This window comes from Pogona vitticeps, chromosome 5 (assembly GCF_051106095.1).
Source record: "Pogona vitticeps strain Pit_001003342236 chromosome 5, PviZW2.1, whole genome shotgun sequence".
In the NCBI taxonomy this organism is placed as follows: domain Eukaryota; kingdom Metazoa; phylum Chordata; class Lepidosauria; order Squamata; family Agamidae; genus Pogona; species Pogona vitticeps.
In genome coordinates, this window is record NC_135787.1 from 13,821,416 (window position 1) to 13,843,469 (window position 22,054).

The window sequence follows — 22,054 nt, forward strand, 5'->3', positions numbered from 1 at the left end:
TTCAAATAGGCTTACTAAACATAAGTTCTTCCACTTATAAAATATATACAAATGCACATAAAACATCAGGCTCATCTTTAGACAATAAAAATATTCCCCCATTTCAGCCTATTTATCTTTCCAAAGCTTCCACGAAGACATAAATCACCATAAAATCTGCTTAAATGTGGCCTGCTTATAAATCCTTCTAAAATAGGATAAATATCTGGGACTGAATCAGTTTTTCTTTAGAGAGAGTGAGAAAGGGGGAGAGAGATAAAGCGTTTGATTCTGTTCAAATGTTCTCCCTCTCTCTTCCAGATTTGCTTTTGCCCTGAGAAGTCAACTGTTGACTTGAGATGGCAGAGCAAGTCACATCAGAGAAAGCACGGTACAGTTGAAGATAGAGATGGGCAAAGAGTCCCCCCAAATGGCCCTCTCCTGAGCTGCATAAACATGACAGATGCATAACTGGATGATCCACAAAGTGAACCAAAAATAAATATCAACATCTTTAAATAGGATTCCCTAAGAAACTGAGGAAGATTCACATTTCACTCTACGCTTCAACTGTGGTTTTCCCAGAGCAAGAATGGTCTGGCCTAGTAGCCTAACCCGGACTATGATGCGACTGTAATTATAGCCCTACCAAAGAAAAATGGCTTAGAGCTTAACTTTAGGTATGGAAGGACAGATGGATGGTTTCCAACTCCAGAATCCCCCAACCAGTACGCACACTTACGGTCACTTCTGCATGTTCTGCATGGTGGGAAAAGCTCTTCAAGAAGGCTCATGCTTGCTTCCTCTGGATGTGGAGGGGGTGTCCAACTAGGGTTATATTTTCTGTGTATTTAGGGGGGGGTGTCCTTCCTCATCGAATATACCTCAAAAGCCCAACACAGAGTACAAAAAAGCTATTATTTATTCATTTATTTATTTAGTATTGTATTAACTAGGCAGCAATCTTGCACACACTTAGTGTCTGGAAATAAGCCCACTGAACTCATTGAGCTTACAACTGGGTAGCCATGCAGAGGTCTGCAGTCTTAAACTGTGATCCTATGTGTTTAACTGTGACTGAGCCTTCCTAAAGGTAAAGGTAAAGGTTCCCCTTGACAATTTTTGTCCAGTCGTGTTCGACTCTAGGGGGCGGTGCTCATCCCCGTTTCCAAGCCACAGAGCCAGCGTTTTGTCCAAAGACAATCTTCCGTGGTCACATGGCCAGTGCGACTTAGACACAGAACGCTGTTACCTTCCCACCGAGGTGGTATCTATTTATCTACTCGCATTTACATGCTTTCGAACCGCTAGGTTGGCGGGAGCTGGGACAAGCGACGGGCGCTCACTCCGTTGCGTGGATTCGATCTTACGACTGCTTGGTCTTCTGACCCTGCAGCACAGGCTTCTGCGGTTTAGCCCACAGTGCCACCACGTCCCTGTTGAGCCTTCCTAAACCCTACGAAATCACTGGGTATAATGGTAGCTCATCAGGTTGATGAGCTAAGAAAGATCCTGTTTGAAAAGCACTTGGCTATTTGGTGGCCTTAAGCCACAAATGATGAGAGGGAAGTCTGTATGACGCTGTGGGGTTCTAGGCTAGAGGAAGAAAAAGTTGAAATTGTCATTTAACAAAAGCAAAGGTTAACTTTCAAGTAAACAAGTGTAAGATCAGACAGCAGGTTCTTTTAATCCAAAAAGTCAGGACATAAATCTCAAGACATCTTTGCCTCTCAGGAGTCATCGTTTGTACAGTGACCCAAGGAACAAAGACAAGGGGCTCCAAAGTTAAGATCTTAAAGCCGTAAAATAAAAGACAAAAATAGGGATGAAGACAGTAACACTGCACAAGGAATTCCCATCCTGTTACTCAAATCAAGGTGCTAAAGCTTAATTCCTGCTCCCATGAAAACAGAAGCTCCCTTCATTTCTTTCTTTCTAAACATAGCCCCTTTCTATGGATTTCCCAACCTCTGGACTAAATGGAATCGCCAGTGTGGGCTACACTGAAATTTGTGTTCATTTTCAGTATCTTAGCATATGAAACTGTTAATTTTGTAATAAATGCCATAAGATGTTTTGTCTCCTGAACTTCAGAAGGGACATCTAGGGTTGGAAATGGTGCCAAAAAGCTGACCAAGGCACCAGATTATTAATGATATTCTTATAGTTATGTGTTAACTATACTCCCTTTGCACTGTTGTCAGATTAGACAACAGAAATATTTATTCACACACTGTGTTGTTAAGTTGTGGGATTTGCTTCCATAAGATGTAGTGATGAGGCTCCTCAAAATGCAAAAGTCTATACAAATCAATATTTCCCTTGCCATTTAGGATTCTAAAAGAAAATAATAAAAATATGAGAAATTTATATTAAAATTCATTCATTCATTCATTCATTTTATTTATCAAAAGCCTTTCTCCCGATATGGGGCCCCAAGGCAGCTCATGATATTAAAAGAACAGAATTTAAAACATAATTATTAAACATTTCAACCGTACACTAATTAAAATGCAATTGAATAATTAAAAACAGGTAAACATTAAAAACCATCTTAACTGAAAAATGGGGTTCAGGGACTCAGTCTTCTCAGCCTCTGGTCCAGTCTATGGGTTTTGAATTTTATCTCCCAGATCCTTTACTATTGGCCCGAGTAAGTGGACTAAGTGGGGTTTCTGGAACTTGAAGTTCAAAATATCTGGAAGACCTAAAGGTGGAAACCCACTGTGCCACAATGATACAGAATCTGGTGTTCAACAACAATAACAATAACAAAACTGTTGTATCACAAAGCCAACCATTCTGTTCATGTTCCAACAGAAAACCTGTAAACATAGGCAGCGGATAATAATCAGCTGTTATGGGATAAGTGTGTGTAATTTTGCCAAGACTGTCATGTCTCTTTGACAATCAAATCTGGATGGTGTTGTGAGGCTCCCGAATCCTCATAAAGCAGAGCTTCACAGAACCTGCAGTGATAACGTAGCAGTGTTAAGGTTAATGATGGTATTCAGAAGTGCACAAGCTACAGATTCATATGCTTTATCCATTCTGCTCCTGTTTCATATACCAGAGAGTGGTTTGCTAAATCCCGCTCTCATTAACATGATACTGATCTGACCCCTGCAAGCGCTTTTCAAAATGTGTGCTACGCCATTTGGGAGAGCAGGCTTGAAAACTCACTCATATTTGGAAATGTTGGCTCTTGTGGAAAGGCATAAATGAATCCTTTTAGGTTGGAACAGATGGCTCATATCTAAGACACTTTTCATTGTCATTATTTTTTTGGGGGGGAAGGCACCCCTATTAAATATGCTAGAGTGAATACCCCAAATTTATTGAACAGGGCCTTGCACAAATAACAGCCCCAAAATCCTAGAGATACATGCACTTGGCCACCTAAACATGATTATCACATTCATTAGCATTGCATCTGGAAAGTAAGGAAATGCCTGTTTCTATGTATTCATAATATTTCTCAGAGATTGTTGGCATACACTTCTGAACATTAATGGTTCCAAATATTAGATAAAGTAAATATACTTTGATGTTTTTTTAAAAGTCCTCTTTAAACTTTACCACTTTATTATTTCTGTTTGGCTACCAAACAGTTCAAAGATTCTAGTGAAATTTGCTACTGACCTCAATTTTCAGATGCATCAGATGCTTGAGTGAACTGTAAGGAGGGAATGTCACATTATTAAGATGCACATTGTGCAGTATCAGAAGATAAAGTCAGGTCTTTCCTTTACATGGGACAGCTGAAAGGAAATCAGGAAGCCCCAGAATGTCATCAAGGAAGGATGACATAATGGCTTCAGTACCAGGATGTCCTCCTGACAGCACTTAAGCCAACATTCAGTCAGTTTTGGCTTCAGCATTGGAGAATATAGGATTTCAGTTGGGGGTCTTCTACCCATTATAGGTCTGTAAGCTAAGGATTACTGTGACGGGTAAAACTTCTACATTTTCCCCTCTCAAGAGTAGTGCTCCTCTATGAACCTGGAAGTTCTCCTGAAGATTTTTGTGAGGAGACTGGCGAAGGTAGAACCCATGCGCCATTGCTGATCTTTCCCTCTGCAAATATAAAACTGCAAGAAAAGTGTTGAAAATCTTCTATAAGCATGTACTCAGTTCGAACAGGATAACTGAAAAACTCCACCTAGTAATCTTTGGCCAGATCTTCGGCTCTTCTGTATGATCACATCCAAGTTCTGAAACTCCCTCCCCGGGGAAATTCACCCTAACCCTACTATGACTATGCAGTGTGGCAAGTCAAGCCTAGGCTTCTCACCTTAGCTTTTAACTAATAAACAGCCTATATCTGCTACAGTTGAGGGTATTGTTTTCAAGGACTGGCGGGGCAAATTTGCTATTTTTGTTTGGTGGCACTGTGGGCTAAACCGCAGAAGCCTGTGCTGCAGGGTCAGAAGACCAGCGGTTGTAAGATCTAATCCACGCAACGGAGTGAGTTCCCGTCGCTTGTCCCAGCTCCCACCAACCTAGCGGTTCGAAAGCATGCAAATGCAAGTAGATCAATAGGGACCATCTCGGTGGGAAGGTAACAGCGTTCCGTGTCTAAGTCGCACTGGCCATGTGACCACGGAAGATTGTCTTCGGACAAAACGCTGGCTCTATGGCTTGGAAACGGGGATGAGCACCGCCCCCTAGAGTCGAACATGACTGGACAAAAATTGTCAAGGGGAACCTTTACCTTTACCTTTTTATTGCGGCTTGTAATTTGCAATCTTGTTAGACATCAGGATTTAGAAGCCAAAAAGCAACATGTTTTAGATCACAGCATTACTTAATGGAAGAAATAGCAGTAATAATGAGTGAGGCACTCTATGCACCCAGGACTGTGCAAAGGTCAACTTGATTTTCTGAGAGAATAGTAAATGAATCCAGGCCCAGGTTTGTGTTGTTGTTGATGTTGTTGTTTGCATGCACAGGCCAGTCACTTATACATGGCAGTTTGAAGAACCCGCTACAATTACACTTCTCTTCCCTAAAAAGGTGATACAGTACAGCCGTTTAAAGATGGTCAGCTCATGTCAGCATCAGCTTCTCTCACATTCCTTGCTTTTAAAAATCTCACACTTTTGGCATCACATTTCTGAAGATGCATCAGAATTTTGGCAATTTCTTCCTTAAAAAAAGAAAAATAAATAAAAAGCCCGAATGAAATTCTTAAGCAAACTTTCAAATGAAAAGCCATCCAAATGACCTAAATGAAATGCCTCCAGCTGAACAGGTACTGCTGTTTCCCATATGTGGATGATCACATCAGCAGGATCCTGCCTGTCATGTTACTTCTGAAGACTGGGAGTCTCTCAGAAGAGAAAGGAGACAGCAAATAGAGATACTGTATGCAGATTTGTGCTTTTGGACCACAACTCCCTAAAATTCTACATGCAAACATAACCACACATCTCTAGTCATGAATAGAGCACAATGGTGGCTTATGATAGTTCATGGTTAATTGGTACCCTCAAGCCACAAACCATGTTTCCCCAAACCACCCGCAAAATGAATCACGAACTGGCCCAGTTCATGGGGATTTTTTGGTTCATGATTGGTTTCGTGCTCATCTCAAGTTGTGACACTCACTGAGTACCACAAAGCACTATTGACTACACAGAAATTCAAAGCTAGGCTTTAAAGAGCTATGCATGCCAGCTTCAATTTTTTTCCTGCATTTGCTTTTTTTTTTAAATCTAAAGTTTTATTCGTCAAATTTATGAATAAATTTGCAAATTCTTTGTAATTCTCATAAAAAAGAACCAAATAAAATTTATACCATCATCTATTAAAATCTGCCTGAAGAACTCTAAGAGAGGAAGATAAGCCTGTGTTCCATCCCTTCTTGTCTAAAACTTAGATAAAACTGTTAAGGTTGGTTTACCTATAAACATATTTTGTTTTCTAATGGTACCATCTCAGCCAGAGGGACTGTGAGATATTTAACTGTCAGGAATAGTTGCTTCCCAGGGTACAGCATCCAATAGAACCCCACTCCCCATGATAAAGTGTACCTAATGCCGGAACAGTAATTCCCAACCTTTTTTGAGTCACAACCCCCTTTTAAAATAGCCAAGTAACCTCTGACTCTCCCAGCCACATTTGCATAAAAGGGCATTTTTAATATGTAAAGTCATCCCTTCTCAGAAAGGAGCGGCTTCTTTCTCCCCAGAGGGCCTGTTTCTCATACTTGCACATACATGCTCGCTTTAATAGCCAGCTCCAAAAGGTCAATGAAGAAATTATTTAAGAAGGGCGGCAACTCATATAAGGCACGCTGAGAATTCCCAGAAAACACTTCATTAGTCCCTTGAGAGCCACAATCCTATGTCGGGAAACACTTTGGAAGAGCTTGAAAAAGTTCCACATTTGGAATACAATACCCAGAATTCCCTAGTCATCATTGCCAGAAAAATCCCCAAAACATTTATTCCCATCCCCGGCAACAACATATAATTATGAAGTTAGCCATTTGCTTTCTTTTCATGATTCCTGAAATCTGCTGTCAAGGGCAGCTGCCTCATTCTGTCCAATGGTGGGGCCGGACCTCTCCTTCATGTGTCAACAATCTGTTAGTGCTGCCACAGCTGGTGATGCAGACCATACATTGCAACACAGCCTGCTCCAAACAGGGTTTGCCCATAAATGCAGAATTCTGCACCCAAATTGCTAATTCTGTGAAGGCTGCTAAAAAAAAAGGAATTAAAAACAATTTCTGCAAGAAGAGAAGGCCTTGGACTCCTATGTGCACTTAATATTTTCTTGCCAGAGACAAGTACAAGGAAATCTGTGAAATGCAGGGCAGGCTTGCTAAATGAGGCTCAATTCATTGCCTGTTCATTGTTATTCTAATGAGCATCTTCTCTGGATTTATGAGTTATTGTCTTCAGTGTAGTGGTGCTGCATAGGCTCTTTGCCACATTTTTACGGCATGAATGATATCTAGAAGACATTTTTCATAATGCGACTTGGTAAAAGTGTAATCAAATTAATTTTAAAGACAACTGTAAATCAGGCATTCATAATGCCATAAAATATCCGGACATACACTGATGAGTAAAATCTCACCCCCAAATTAATGCAGACATTTTAAATAGCATTATGGTTTGCAATTAAGCCATGCCAATCTGTTTCAGGAATAACTCAGAAAGAAATTTGTTTACCAGTTCTTCAAGAGCTGTGCCACATCTTAATGAGCATGTAATTTTTCCTCCCTTTTTCTGAAGGGGGTTTAGCTTCTAATGTCTAAAGGATTAAATATATTTCCACGGATTTGGCAGCATCTAAGGTCTTAATCAAATTCTCTTGTTTGGAGAGACACATTAGGATCCAGAGCAGAGCCTGAGAAAACTACTTCTTTGGACTACATCTCCCAGAATTCCTTAGCCAACATGGCTTCTTTAGAATACAGGTCCAAGCATCCCAAAGCTAGCATGGCCAGCGGAAGGATCATCAGAGCTGTAATTAGTGGTGGCCGGTGTCTTCCATTTCAGAGGTTCTGTTAATCCACTCTGGGGTTTTATCTGCACTTTACAGGAGCTAACCACTTTGCTGAACCAACCCTTTGAATTAGGTTGACTACATTATATAAATCTTGCCAAGTGCAGAGTATAACCTGGGATCCCAGATATTGGACTCACCAGCCATCACTGGCTGGAATCCAAAACATTTACATTTCCAAACTCTGATCCAGGCTAGTACAACAGTGAAGGACAAGGGGACACATTTCATCTGTCCTCTCCCAAATTCTGTCCCTGATTCCCCAGGCAAACTACCATATTTTTTCGTGTATAAGACGCCCCCCACTTTTCTAATCCAAAATTAAGAAATCTAAGTGGGCATTAGCAAGTGTAGGGGGAAAGGGATCAAGTGCTGCAGGATCACTTTGATCCCTACTTTCTCCTCCACTTGTTTTTGTTCTCTCCTCAGCTTACTTCCATGTATAAGACGACCCTCAATTTTTACTCTAAAGATTTTAGACAAAAGCATAGTCTTATATGCAGAAAAATATGGTATTTTCTAGACTCTCACACAAATTAAATCTATTGGTTTCATCAAAGTTGGCCCTCAAATGCACATGACTGTTATGAGGGCCATTCTATTCTGTTAAGACAAGCAAATTTCTTTGTTTACCTAAGTAAGACTCTTGTGCATTCTTGTGTAATTTAGTATCTGAATAGGAGATGTTTCTTTAATGGACACAAATAGCGTGAATAGCATCCTACTTCATTTAATCCCAGGATGCCCAACCACATTTTAGTCAGGTAATGCAGCATACTTGCAGCCACCAGGTAAAGTTATTTTAGATTACAATATTCACAGAACACAAAGGCAAGCTTTTTGTGCCTGCACATATGCCATTTTCCCTCTGCATTGTACTGCTTAATATTCAGCTGTAATGTTGCATTCCAGGATATTGTATTTCCCCCTGAACGTCTTGTTTCTTAAAAGGAAAAGAAGTTGTGACAGATTGGCACATTCTAACTTTCTTGCAAGGTATAAGATTTTGAATGAATCTATTTGTTCTTGGGTGTTGTGAATTGAGATTTCCAATAGTAATAAACAGCATCAATCCATCAATTCTGGAACCATTTCATGAACATAAAAATATATCAGTAACCAAACTCTAAGGTGCAGAAATGCATCATACTGCCATGCTTCCATATGGATAAAGACTCTGGAGCTTGGAAAATTGCTTTTTGGGTTATAATTCTCAGAATCCTCCAGAACTTTGTACTAGGCAGTTCAAAAACTTTCCCCGGCTATGGAAGAAGTATCCAGAGTATGGACCTGATGCCTCCATAAAGTGCCCACCATTCTTATTTTATTTTATTTATTTATTTATTTAATTTATATGCCGCCCACACTACCCAAAGGTGTCTGGGCGGCTTGACTCCATACACCCCAAGTTCTTCCCGTTGTCAGATTACAAGTCACATTAGCCACGTGTAACCCTGCCCTATCAGACATACTTACTAAAGAGACCATAAACTGCATGTCTGAATACCAGACAGCCACCCCAGCTCAGACAGGTCACTTCAGATTTTGTTGTCTTTCCTGAAAGAGGCTAGCTGTGGCATCAAAAAACAAAAATAATCTCTCTGAAATAGCAACCTGGATACATGGAAAGCAACAAGAGTTCAAGGGGGTATTTCTGCTCCCAGATAGGAGCAGGAACGATATAGAAAACAAGGATGGAGAGGACCTGCTGCTCCCCTTTAAGTTGCTGAAGTTATCCTGGAAGGAGCAAGTGAACTGAGCTATAGACAGCATACCTGGGATAGGTACGTAGTTTATTTGTTTTTATTATGTTCCTCCATTTTACCATTTTATTATGCTCCTCCAACTGCCTTGCCTTTATTACAGCTCTGTTCCTTGTAAGTTACTCTGGCCTAACGCCTCAGTTGCTCTTCCATTTACAGTCGTAGGAAGTAGTACTGGTAGTTCTTCAAAGAGAGGATTATCCTTCTTAAATGTCCACCCTAATCTGCCTCCCATATCCTACACTCTTCCCAAAGGTCCTTCATCCTCCAAATGTAGTTTAGGAGGGGGCCAAAGCAGCTGCAAAAAGAAGGGATGATCGGACTGTTGTCCACTAAGCTGCCTTCATTGCATAACCATGCAGAGTGATGAAAACCCTCCCAATCGGCTTCTGGAGTTCAGGGACCCTTAGGAACGGTGTAGGATATGAGGGGCAGATTAGGATGGTCCCATGTCTTCGTAATCACCATCTTGAAAAGTGAATATTTCTTACTTGATGACAGTCCTCTTTTTGAAGGCGCCTTCTATCTGAAAAGCTGTCTGGCCCAATTCCTGTTTAAAAATAAATAACCATAAAAAGAGAGAGTCGATCGCAAGTTATGAGTTGCCCATCAGATATTAGCACCTAGATAGCAAACAGGGGAGGCACACGAGTCTATCTGACTGCTTATACAATGCCCAAAAAGGGGGGAGGGGCATACATCCTTTAAGAAGAAGGCAAAATGCATAAAATATGTGCATAAAAGCTAAATGCTGATAGTCATTCCTAGACCCCTGATCTCTCTTCTAATGTTTCCTTACTTTTAAGCCACTCTTGGATTGGACAGAGGAAACCTTTAGAGGACTATTTAACACACATAGCTATCCTACGTACTGTATTTGAAAGATTTAGTGAAGAAGAGCGTTAAAGGTCACATTTCGTTGCACCCACTTGTGAGCGCAATGACAAATAAATTTCTTATGTCTTATGTCTTATGTCTTATGTCTTATTATGGCAACACCAATCAGTCTATTTAAATAATTTGCTTCCTATTAAACATAAGTGCCCCTTTCATGAATCACTGCATTGTGGTGGCGAAGGGGCTTGAGTAACTCAGAGAAGCTATGGGCTATGCTGTGCAGGGCCACCCAGGATGGACAGGTCATAGTGGAGAGTTCTGACTAAACGTGGTCCTGGAGTCGGATATGACTTAACAACTAAACAACAACAAAAATATAAGTGCACTCATATTAACATGGATCCCGCTTTTAGATTTAACACACACATCTTACAAAGCAAGCCTACCTAGCTTTAGTTGTGGCTCACTACTAGATCTCAGCAATTGATTTGTCTATGTTCTTTTAAAATGTTCCTTGGAAATTCCATTCACCATTGGCCGAGGACAGCAGGTGGTTGTGCAGTACAGTGGTGCCTCGCTTAGCGATGTTAATCCGTGCAGCGAAAATCGCTGCTAAGCGATTTCATCGCTAAGCAATTTTAAAAAGCCGATAGAAACACATTAAAACGCGTTTAATGCGTTCCTATGGGCTTAAAAACTAACCTTAAGCGAAAATCCTCCATAGCGCCGCCATTTTTGCTGCCTCTTAAGCGAGGCAAAACAGCGGGTGGCCATTTTGTTTTTCTGGCAGCCATTTTGAAACCGCCGATCAGCTGGCCGAAAATGGGGGCTTTGTGATGATCGCTTCCCTGCGATCATTGCAAAGCGAAATTTCCCCATAGGGGCCATCGCAAAGCGATCGCTCTTGCGATGGCAAAAAGTCCATCGCAAAGCGATTTCATCGCTATACCGAGCAATCGCTATGCAAGGCACCACTGTATTCAGTTGTGTGTCTATGTCGTCGTTTAGTCATGTCCGACTCTTCATGACCCCATGGACCAGAGCACGCCAGGCCCTCCAGTTGTGTGTCTTTGTACATACTTACAAATTCTATACTGTATTTTCATAAAAGTTTTTGAAACCTGAACTGTTATCTGTGTTTAGTCATATTATTGCTTTGGCTTTCACACCATCACCAGGAGACAAAAAGCATGGGGGGGGGGGACAGCAGCATTTTGCATGCAAATAGTCTTTTCCAAAATCTAAGCAGGCTGTTACATATGCAGATAATTCCCTGATCTGCAGGGATAAATGCCAGGCTGAAGAGGAAAATGAGGGATTAGCAAATGAATTATTTACATGTCTTGCTGAGGGGTTTAAATGTAAATTTAAGTACAAACATGGCAGCAAAACGTAGACACCCAGCAAAATGTGGGCAAAACAGGAAAGCACAAAATATTGACCATCCATGTTGCATTTTAACACTGTTCTCTACATGAGTGCCCGTATCTGATCAGGACACAAATCTGGAGGTTTAGAATTTATCAGAGTTCTGTGTGTAGTGATTTGTATCTTATTCAATTCAGTCTGTGCGCTTCTATTCAAACCAAAATGGCCATTATTTGTTTGTTTGCTTTTGCATTGACATACATGAAATCTGGAGATATAACATACCCTAAGAAGGGAAGAAACCCGCCTACTTGGCACCTAAAGTCTGCTTTAAAACTGAGGCACTGTATTGCCCATCCAAAGCAGGTTATGTTCCAGACAAAAATCGAATGGTAAATTCTTGTTGTTTTGCCCCATCACTAAATCTGACGTTTCCATTTTGATCTAGGCTTCACACAAACTGGTCTGAATTAGGCTGATGTAGTCAAGAAATTTGTGGTTGGTTCCAATCTGATGCACAGACATTTAAAGCAAACATGACTTGACCTATAGGTTCCTGGGTTTTTGTTTTAGGAACTCTGTACAATTTAACAAGAGTTGGGGGTTCTCAATTTAACAATTTCAGCTACCAGATACATCAATATACAAAAGAAAAGCTGCAGAGGAAGGGAGAATTACTATGATATTTTACTAGCTCTAGCCAACACAGCAGCTTCATAATGTCCACCAACTGCATTGTTGTTGTTTAGTCATTAAGTTGTGTCCGACTCTTTGTGACCCCATGGACCAGAGCATGCCAGGCCCTCCTGTCTTCCACTGCCTCCCGGAGTTGGGTCAAGTTCATATTGGTAGCTTCGGTGACACTGCCCAACCATCTTGTCCTCTGTCGTCCCCTTCTCCTCTTGTCTTCACACTTTCCCAACATCAGGGTCTTTTCCAGAGAGTCTTCTCTTCTCATCAGATGGCCAAAGTATTGGAGACTCAGCTTCAGGATCTGTCCTTCCAGTGAGCACTCGGGGTTGATTTCCTTCAGAATGGATAGGTTTGTTCTCCTTACAGTCCAGGGGACTCTCCAGAGTCTCCTCCAGCACCACAATTCGAAAGCATCAATTCTTTGGCGGTCAGCCTTCTTTATGGTCCAGCTCTCACTTCCATACATCGCTACTGGAAAAACCATAGCTTTGACTCTGCAGACCTTTGTCAGCAAGGTGATGCCTCTGCTTTTTAAGATGCTGTCTAGGCTTGTCATTGCTTTCCTCCCAAGAAGCAGGCTTCTTTTAATTTTGTGGCTGCTGTCACCATCTGCAGCGATCATGGAGCCCAAGAAGGCAAAATCTGTCATTGCCTCCATATCTTCCCCTTTTATTTGCCAGGAGGTGATGGGACCAGTGGCCATGATCTTAGTTTTTTTGATGTTGAGCTTTAGACCATTTTTGGCGCTCTCCTTTTTCACCCTCATTAAGAGGTTCTTTCATTCCTCCTCATTTTCTGCCATCAGAGTCGTATTCCCTCAGTAGCATGTTGGACACCTTCCGACCTGAGGGGCTCATCTTCCAGCATCATATCTTTTAGCCTTTTGTTTCTGTTCATGGGGTTTTCTTGGCAAAGGCACTGGCGTAGCTTGCCAGTTCCTGCTCCAGGTGGATTGCGTTTAGTCAGAACTTTCCACTATGACCTGTCCGTCTTGGGTGTCCCTTCACAGCACGGCCCTTAGCTTCTCTGAATTAAGCCTTTTTGCCATGACAAATCAGTAATCTATGAAGTAATACGAACTGCATAGGCTGGTATTACTTACAAGTCTCCTCTCTGAGGCTAGAATGTACATTATTCCAGGTAAGCCTAAACCGGCTAGAGTGATCGAAATGACTAGATAGGTAGGGTATAAATAAAATAAATAAATGAATGAATGAATGAATGAATGAATGAGTGAATGAGTGAATGAATAAATAAATAAATAAATAAATAAATAAATAAATAAATAAATAAATAAATAAATAAATAAATAAAATAAATAAAATAAATAAATAAATAAATAAATAAATAAATAAATAAATAAATAAATAAATAAAATTCAGCCCACAAGGACCTCTGGTCAAACTTAGATCATGCTGGGAAACAATTCCTGCACATGCCAGACTCTTTCCCTCGATAACTGATTGCATGGATACTGTTAATATTAATTTTTAATCTTTTTCTTTCCTTTCCTTTGGTATGAACTTAGTTCTATACCCATGAATTGCAATATTGTTGGCATATTTATTGCCATATAGGGTCTTGTGGGGTTTTATGTTTTAATCTGTCAACTCTCCAGGGTAGTGGTTGCACTAAAAGAGCAGTATATAAATCAGTCAAACAAACATATACCCATTTGGCTGAGGTAATACAAGTGCCATCTTGAACTTCACTCCTTGTAGTTAATTAAATGCAGCTGGTGGATTATGTCCAGGCAGAACCAAGGTGTACTAAATACATCTGTCTATGAGCCAGTGGTGCCCCAAGCCTTGTTCTGTTGTCATAGCTTGAAACTTGGTAAGAGTAGAAGTGTGGGAGAGATAAGGGTGCGCACATAAATCCTGCCCCCCCAATATCCCACTCCACCCAGAACATAAGCAGATCGTTGCCTGTCCACATTGATGACTTGCAGTGGCAACTCTCCATGCACTCGGGGGGAATGTGCTTACAGTGTTGCTGTCATTGACAATCCTGCTGATCAGAGCTTTTGATCACACACACAAAAAAATTAAGCATCATCAGCAGAATGTGCTCACAAGCCCTGCTGCAAACCTCCACTGTATGGCAGAGCAGATAGGGAGCGGCATGAGACTGCGTCACCACCTCATCACCCAAGCCCTACATGGCCACAGGCATAAGGCTAGCGGAACAGCACTTTTGACTCCTAAGCTCCTACAGAGGTCACCTTGCACCTCTATGGTTTCTGACAGCTACTGGCTGGTTGCAGATACCCTATTTACAGTATCTGATCATCTATCCCAGTGGATGCAAACCTTTTTCGGCTCAAGTGCCCAAAATGAGGGGGTGGGGAAGAAACCAGTGGCTGCCCTGCTGCCCGGAAGACCAGAACTGGAACATGAAGTTGCAGTTTCAGGGGGAATCATGGGGATGGACAGGAAGTTAAAGGGGGAATCATGGGGATGGACAGGAAGTTAAAGGGGGAATCATGGGGATGGACAGGAAGTTAAAGGACCCAGAACAGGAAGAGAAAGGGGGAATCCCAGCTGCAGCCACTTCAAAAGGTTTGTCGCGTGCCAGAAGAAATGGCTTTGCGTGCCACCAGTGGCATGCATGCCATAGGTTTGACATCACTGCATCCATTTCAGTCTGGGTTTAGGCATGGTTCTGGAACTGCCTCAAAGGAAAGGGACAGGGAAGTGGGATTCCTTTTTCTGCTCAGCGTCCCTGATGTTACTGATACCCACGACCACAGGATCCTTGCAGACTTTTTCTGTGCTATGTTGTGAACCTTGCTCTTCAGTTGATACATTCCTTCCTGCTGGATCATGTTTCTTGAGAGCAGCAGAAGCTAAAAGTCTTTGGACACAGTAGCACATATACGATGGAGCATCACAAAATAGTATTTTGTCTCCTGTGTTGCCTGATGTTGTTATGAAGATGTCAGAAGTGGTCATCGGGTTATTTGGCACCCAGACATCATGAATATGAATGAAGCCAGGTTACCTAAACCCTAGTCTGACACTCTAACCATTATACCATATTGGCTCTCAGAACTGAGCCAACAGCCTAACCTCAAGGCAGACATACTGAGGTCCCAAGGTCACGGCCTCCCACATTATGGTGAAATGCACTGTACATTTAGTTAAGTCGGTTGGTATAGCCTGCTTTTCACCTTTGGAAGAACCAAGGTGGGTTAGAAAACTCAAAAAAGTGGGGTTTCTTAATTGCAACATTTCTATGCATGCAAATTATTATGTACATATCTTATGCAAATTCTCTTTTGTCTTCTTTTTCAAGCTATTTTCTCATTTTAACTATACGTGATGTTGCAAAATCCTTTGTCTGTAAAACAGTGTTGCTTCTACCAAAGGATGAGTTTAATAAAAGGGAGGCTCATGAGCCACCAGCAGCCTTGAGGCTTCCATTCTTAGGCAGGCCTCCAGTGCTCCTGAAAATACTAAGTCAGTGGTGTAAGTTACCTATTATGTATGTAGAAATTATAAGTTATTAGAACATTAATGTCTTACTTTGGGGGCAGGACTTTGAATTATAGCAGTGTCAAATTGCCTTTTAAAAGTAACTTTCTAAGCTCTGGGTGAGATTAGATGGGGATCACCCTCTACCTCACAACGCAGGACTGCATATTTATGATGAGCCATGCCTTATCTGGCCACTGCAACCTGTACAGCTGCGCAAAGCCCTGATGAATTACAGACAAGCTTTGGGTTTCATTATAAAACCTGAAACTCAGCCATATGCCTCCGAAGTGGGCTCAGAGCAGTCAATCTACCAAAGGCATCTGGGTCATAGCTGTGTTCTCTCTCCTGAAGTCAACAGAGGCCATTGAGATTTGTAAATGTATCCTGCACCTCTGAAGGGCTGGGAAAAAACCATTCTCCAAATTTTTCATATCACGGACTGAAAGATCTTCTTGGTGAGGGAGAGAGGCTTTGCAGAGCGATGTGGCAGCAGGTTTGGATTCTCATAAAAGAGCAGCAAACCATTTGCTATTTAACTTGTTATCACTGTATTTTTGCTGCCAATAAACAGGAAAGGTATTTGTGGGTTTTTCTGCCTCATGTGCCAAAGAAACTTGGCTGGTTTGGGGAATCGTGCACCTTGACTTGACTGGTGGGATCAGACAGCATTTGCCTTCTATCCACACTGTGAAATTTGGTGTGACCCCTCCGGTGCTCAAAAAGGTCCCTATTATCTATTTTAACTCTTGGTGCCCTTCTGTGAAAGCAGAACAAAGAGCTATTTTGCACCTCAATGAATCGTCCCAAAAGGATTGTGTGCCCTAGCCCTGTGCCAGAAAGATACGGGCTGTAAGGAAATGGAAGGAAACTGGGAATTGTAGTCATACTAAATTGGAGTCTGTTAGGTTCTGTGTAAGATGAATTTAGAAGAGATGTTTTTTCAAGAGCATGTTATGCAGAGTTGTTTGTCTAAGTCACAAGGTCGAACAGTCAGAGAGAGGAGACGCAACAAAAATCACTAACTTGGAGAAGATAAGACACCTGTACTGTATCCTGGATCATGAGAATTTTGGGCTGCGATCGGAGTGTTCTGAATTACATCTACTTGGACTTCATTGGTTGACAGCTTGAAGGAGTAATTAGGAAGGTGGTCCTAAAGATATGTAAAATGTGCATGTGAAAAAAGGTTCGGTGAATGCTGTGGAAGGTGAGACACAGAGGCTTGTTTTTCTTTAGAAAGAAGAGGTGGGGGGGAATAGCCCAGCTTCTAGATGCCAACATGTAGGGACATAGAGCAAAGATGATTACCTAGCTGTTTTTATTTTAATTAGAAATAGTAAGTTTATTTAATCATTGTAACTGTCTGAAAATGCCTAATGCTTAAGCTTTAAATGCTACAACTGTAATCTAATGAATCTACTTTATTTTCTTAAATAAAACAAATATAAAACTTCAAAAGAGGACTAGTCTCTTGATACAGCAGGACTAAAACTAAATCCGGTGTGGAGGAAAGAAGGATAATAGTGGCTACTGTAAGTAGAGCTCCTACTGTCCTACTTTTCAAGGCTAGTGTGTATTCTAAGGAAACACATATTGATTGATTGATTGATTGATTGATTGATTGATTGATTGATTGATTGATTGATTGATTGATTGATTGATTGATTGATTGATTGATTGATTGATTGATTTCCCGCTCATCTGGTAAATCTATACCACTCTGAGAGGCTAGTCTGTTTTATTGCTTTGGAAGCAATCAAAGTTACTTTTAAGGTTCAGGCTTGTCTATGACACTATACACTTCTGGGGCCTAAAAGACATATCTCAGGAAATAAAGGTGGTAGTTTTGCACCCAGAGAGACTCCCTGACCACGATCATTGTCTCTCTAGGGAGACAAGATCGTTACATGAGCGAGCACTTAAAGGGGAAAGATGGATGGTTTTAAGTAGAAACACAAGTGGATGAGGGTTTTTTTTTTCCATACTAAACAATACTACAGTGTTAGGGAACCATCTACTATACCTACAGTATATGCCAATGTAGACAGGCTCATAAGTAACAAACATCTTGTGCTGGCTCTAAGGTCTTTTTCAGAGGTTTCTCCAACTCCTTCCATAATGAGAGATTTTAACCAATGATCAACCTATACTTTTCTGTCACATTCAAAACTTGTCAACACATGAAGTGTCTGTATTCTCGAAGGCTTCCACGGCCAGGATCCGATGGTTGTTGTAGGTTTTTCAGGCTATTTCACTGTGTTCCGAAGGTTTTTCTTCCTAACGTTTTGCCAGTCTCTGGGGCTGGCATCTTCAGAGGACAGGAGTTAGAACTCTGTCTGTGTTCTGGTGTAGGATAGTTGAGTATTTATAGCTGTGGGATGAGATTTTTGTCCTTTTCAGAAGATTGGGTGATTATGGTGATCAGGGTGGGGGTTTTTTTTTGTTATAGGTGTATTGTTGTGATAAGGGGGGGAGATGTTCTGTCACTGCGATTGATGGGTGTCATTCGCTAGTCTTTTGTGTGCAGTGATCACCGGTCCTTGTGGCTGGGTAGAGTTTGTTGACCTTTTGCAGGCTGTATTTTTCAGTGCTGGGAGCCAGGCTTTGTTGAATTTTAAACTTTCTTCTTTTTTGTTGAAGCTCTACTGGTGTTTGTGGATTTCAATGGGCATGTTCAGCTACTGCCAATTTTTCTGGTTGTTTTAGTCTGCAGTGTCTTTCATGTTATTTGATTCTGGTGTGGAAGCTGCGTTTTGTGGTCCCAAGATATACCTGGCCACAACTACAAGGTATCCGATGTACTCCTGCAGTGGTGAGGGGGTTTCTTCTGTCCTTTGCTGACCATAACATTTGTTGTATTTTTGTGGTGGGCTTGAATACTGTTTGTAGGTTGTGTTTTTTCAAAAGTTTCCCCATGTGGTCCGTGACCCCCTTGATGTATGGCAGAAATACTTTATTTGTGGGTGGCTGTTTTTCTTCTTTGGTTCAGTGTTGTTTTTTCGGTTTGATGGCTCTTGTGATTTCATTCTTGGAGTAGCCATTTGCCTGTAGGGCCAAGTTCAGATGGTTGAGTTTGGTGCTGAGAAATTAAGCTTCACCGTTCCAATTCACACAATCTACCAATGTTTTAATTATGCCTCTTTTTTGTTGTGGGTGGAGGTTGGAGTTTTTGTGTAGGTACCAATCTGTGTGGGTGGGTTTTCTGTAGACCTTGTGTCCCAATAGGAGGTCAGGTTTGTGTGTGACCATGACATCTAAGAAGGGGAGTTGTCCCTCTATTTCTTTTAAAAATATCCTGATCACTATAATCACTCAATCTCCTGAAAAGGACAAAAATCTCATCCCAGAGCTACAAATATTCAACTATACCACACCAGAACACAGACAGAGTTCTAATCCCTGTCCTCTGAAGATGCCAGCCACAGAAACTGGTGAAACATTAGGAAGAAAAACCTTCGGAACACAGTAAAACAGCCCGAAAAACCTACAACCGCATAAAGTGCCTGCTTGATCCCTCAGAACTTTGCCAATTTTTTGAATTTATGAAAATGATGTCAGTGCTTTAGCTTCTAGGCAAAGCCATTGTTAAATGAAACAGATGCAACCTACAGCACATAATAGACAAGTCTACTTTAAGACTTGGAATAATCCAAGTTTTGTAGAGTCAATCCTTTACAGTAGGGGTTAGCAACTATGGCCCTCCACCTATTTCAGGACTGCAACTCCCACAATTTTTCACAATTGCCTATGAAGGGTCAATAGGAGTTGTAGGTCAAAGACATCTGGGTGGCACAGTTCCCCACCCTCACTATATGTAATAGCACAACAACCCTCAGATTTAGGGCCAACCTGCATGTGACAGGGATTGTGCAAATGTTGAACATGTACATATGTTATTAAGTACAAAACAACTGTGGGATGGTGTGTAACAGAGTTGGGGAAGTTGAATTCTCCTAATCACAGTCACAAAACAAACACCCAACAAACATCCTCCCTGAAGTTGGTCTTTGCACTGTGCAGGAAGCTTCCATTGGGTACCAGACAAAGATGAGTTTTGCATCAAGACTGACGCCAAAAGCTTTTGGCCGCTGGAGGCAAGAAAAAGCATAAAAACAAGATGGCATGCCCTCTCTTATTCCGTGTACAAACTACAACTGGACTGGCAGTTGTAGTCTTCCTGTAGTCTTCCCCAACAAGGAAAATGTCCTCTACTATATCTGATAGCCACTGGCTAGCCTAGTGGGCTTTTCTTTCCTACACTTTGCTGCCATCTCCCAGGGTCTAACACACGAAGCAGCTCCCTCTCTGTGCTCAGTGGTACACCCAAAGAGATGTGGTTTTTGTGGGAAGAGTGCTATTTGAATTATTTTTTAAATATATGTTAACTAGGGACATGTTGGCACTGCAGGTTAAACTGCAGAAGCCTCTGTCCTACAAGGCTGGAAGACCAGCTGTCATAAAATTGAATCTACGCGACAGAGTGAGCTCCCATCACTCGTCCCAGCTCCTGCCAACCTAGCAGTTCTAAATGATGTAAAAATACAAGTAGATAAATAGGTACCACTTTGGTGGGAAGTTAACGGCATTCTGTGTGTAGTCACAGAACTGAACGACCACAGAAACTGTCTTCGGACAAACGCTGGCTCTACGGCTTGGAGATGGGGATGAGCACTGCACCCTAGAGTTGGACATGACTAGACTCAATGTCAAGGGGAACCTTTACCTATACCTATGTTAACCTATCTCATATAACATCACTTTTAATGCAGCCATTATATGAATCTTTACAATGTCCAGGGTATTTCACCTCCATGCCCTCAATCATCCTTACCCTGTGAGCCATGTCAGTGTCATTATCGTCTTCATGAAGATATGGGGAATAAAGCCGAATAAGTTTCCCCCACCCCACATATATTATTTACTGAATTTCTGTAGGGGGAATATTTGACCCAGCAGTTTTCTAGCTTTTAGCTGATACTGTGATAAGGATAATGATGATGGATTAATTATTTCATCTTAGTTTTCACATTAATTTTTTTGCATCTAGTTCAAAGCTGGGCTGCCTGTCGGATAGCATGTTTGTGTCAGATCATCTGCCCACCCATTAATGAACAACTGATGTCTGTATTCCAATTTTATTTCTTCCCTCCCCCTGTCACATACATTTTGCCCCACATCTTTTCCTTACAAATCAGGGCATTCCCATCAGCATTTGATGATGATGGTGATGATGATGATGTTGTTGTTGCATTTTCAAATACTGCCCCCATATAGACTACCGAAGTCCATTGAGCAAACGCCTAGGGTCATAACACTGTGGGGAAAACTACATATATACATCAGGGGTCTCAAACATGCGGCACGGGGGCCATTTGCAGCCCCCCAGATGATAGTTTGTGGCCCTCGCCTTGCCTGGCCCCCCAAAGCGCCCACACATCCTCTGCTGTCAAGAATTTTAAAAAAGCCTTGCCTCGCTCACCGGCTCTCTCCCAAGACAGCACCTCTTGCATCCTCCATCCAGAACTGCAGCCTGCCAGCCAGCCCACCTGTCTGTCGGCTAAGGAAACTCCTGGGTGGCTTCCTCGGGCTCTTGCTCCACTTGGTGAGAAATCTGATGCAGCCCAGCCTCACCCAGACTCTGTCTCTAGCGGCCCCCACGTAAATTGAGTTTAAAACCCCTGATATACATAAACTGACACACACACACACACACACACACACACACACACACCCATCTAAACCTTACTTTCTTAGAAAAAGGGCACCCAGGGGACTTCAGCTCAGGAACAAAACACATATTTCACATGCAAAAGCTTTTAAATTGAGACTCTGGCACCTCTACTTTTTGAAGGCTTGGTGGAAAATATCTCCACCAAGACCTCTGGAGAGATGCTGCCAGTGAAAAGAGATAATACCAGGCTAGATGGATATGGCAGCTTATGCTGCTAGAATGATATGAGGCTAAGCACAGGCAGGGAAGAGAGACAAAACAAGTTGGACACAAACACAATATATTCAACCCAAAAACAACAGAGAAATGCTTGTTTTGCAAGATTGCTGGCTATGTTGCTTTTGGCAGTAACTTGAATTTTAAAAGCTCCCAAAATAACAACAACAATCAATGGCAGCAAGTAAGGGCCCCAGGGGATAAAAATCAACTTATGATCACCCTAGCATTAGAATGAATAGCATAATTTGAATACTGATCTAATTTTGTTTGATACTATTGTCGTATATAAAACAAAGCTAAACAAAATGGAACTGTTGCAAACAGAGCAATATCACAGGTAACAAGTGATCTGAACCAAATGAACCAGAGAGAAAAAGATGAATCTCTGTGTTTTAACCATTCTGTCCTAACTCTGCAAGTTGATTGCTACGGTTAGATTTCCTTCTTTCTTTTTCCTCTGAGAT

General features: G+C 41.5%; 1 protein-coding gene and 1 long non-coding RNA gene across 26 annotated transcripts in view; both read right to left on the reverse strand.

Moving 5' to 3' along the window:
* The window catches only part of MAPK10 (mitogen-activated protein kinase 10), a 254,583-nt gene that overhangs the window by 221,473 nt on the left and 11,056 nt on the right, over positions 1-22,054 (reverse strand). The window lies entirely within an intron of this gene.
* Positions 897-2,585, reverse strand: LOC144589582 (uncharacterized). Its single transcript, XR_013545774.1, has 2 exons — positions 1,425-2,585; positions 897-1,062 (listed from the first exon to the last, which is right to left on the reverse strand). It is a non-coding gene; the product is annotated as an uncharacterized LOC144589582 (long non-coding RNA).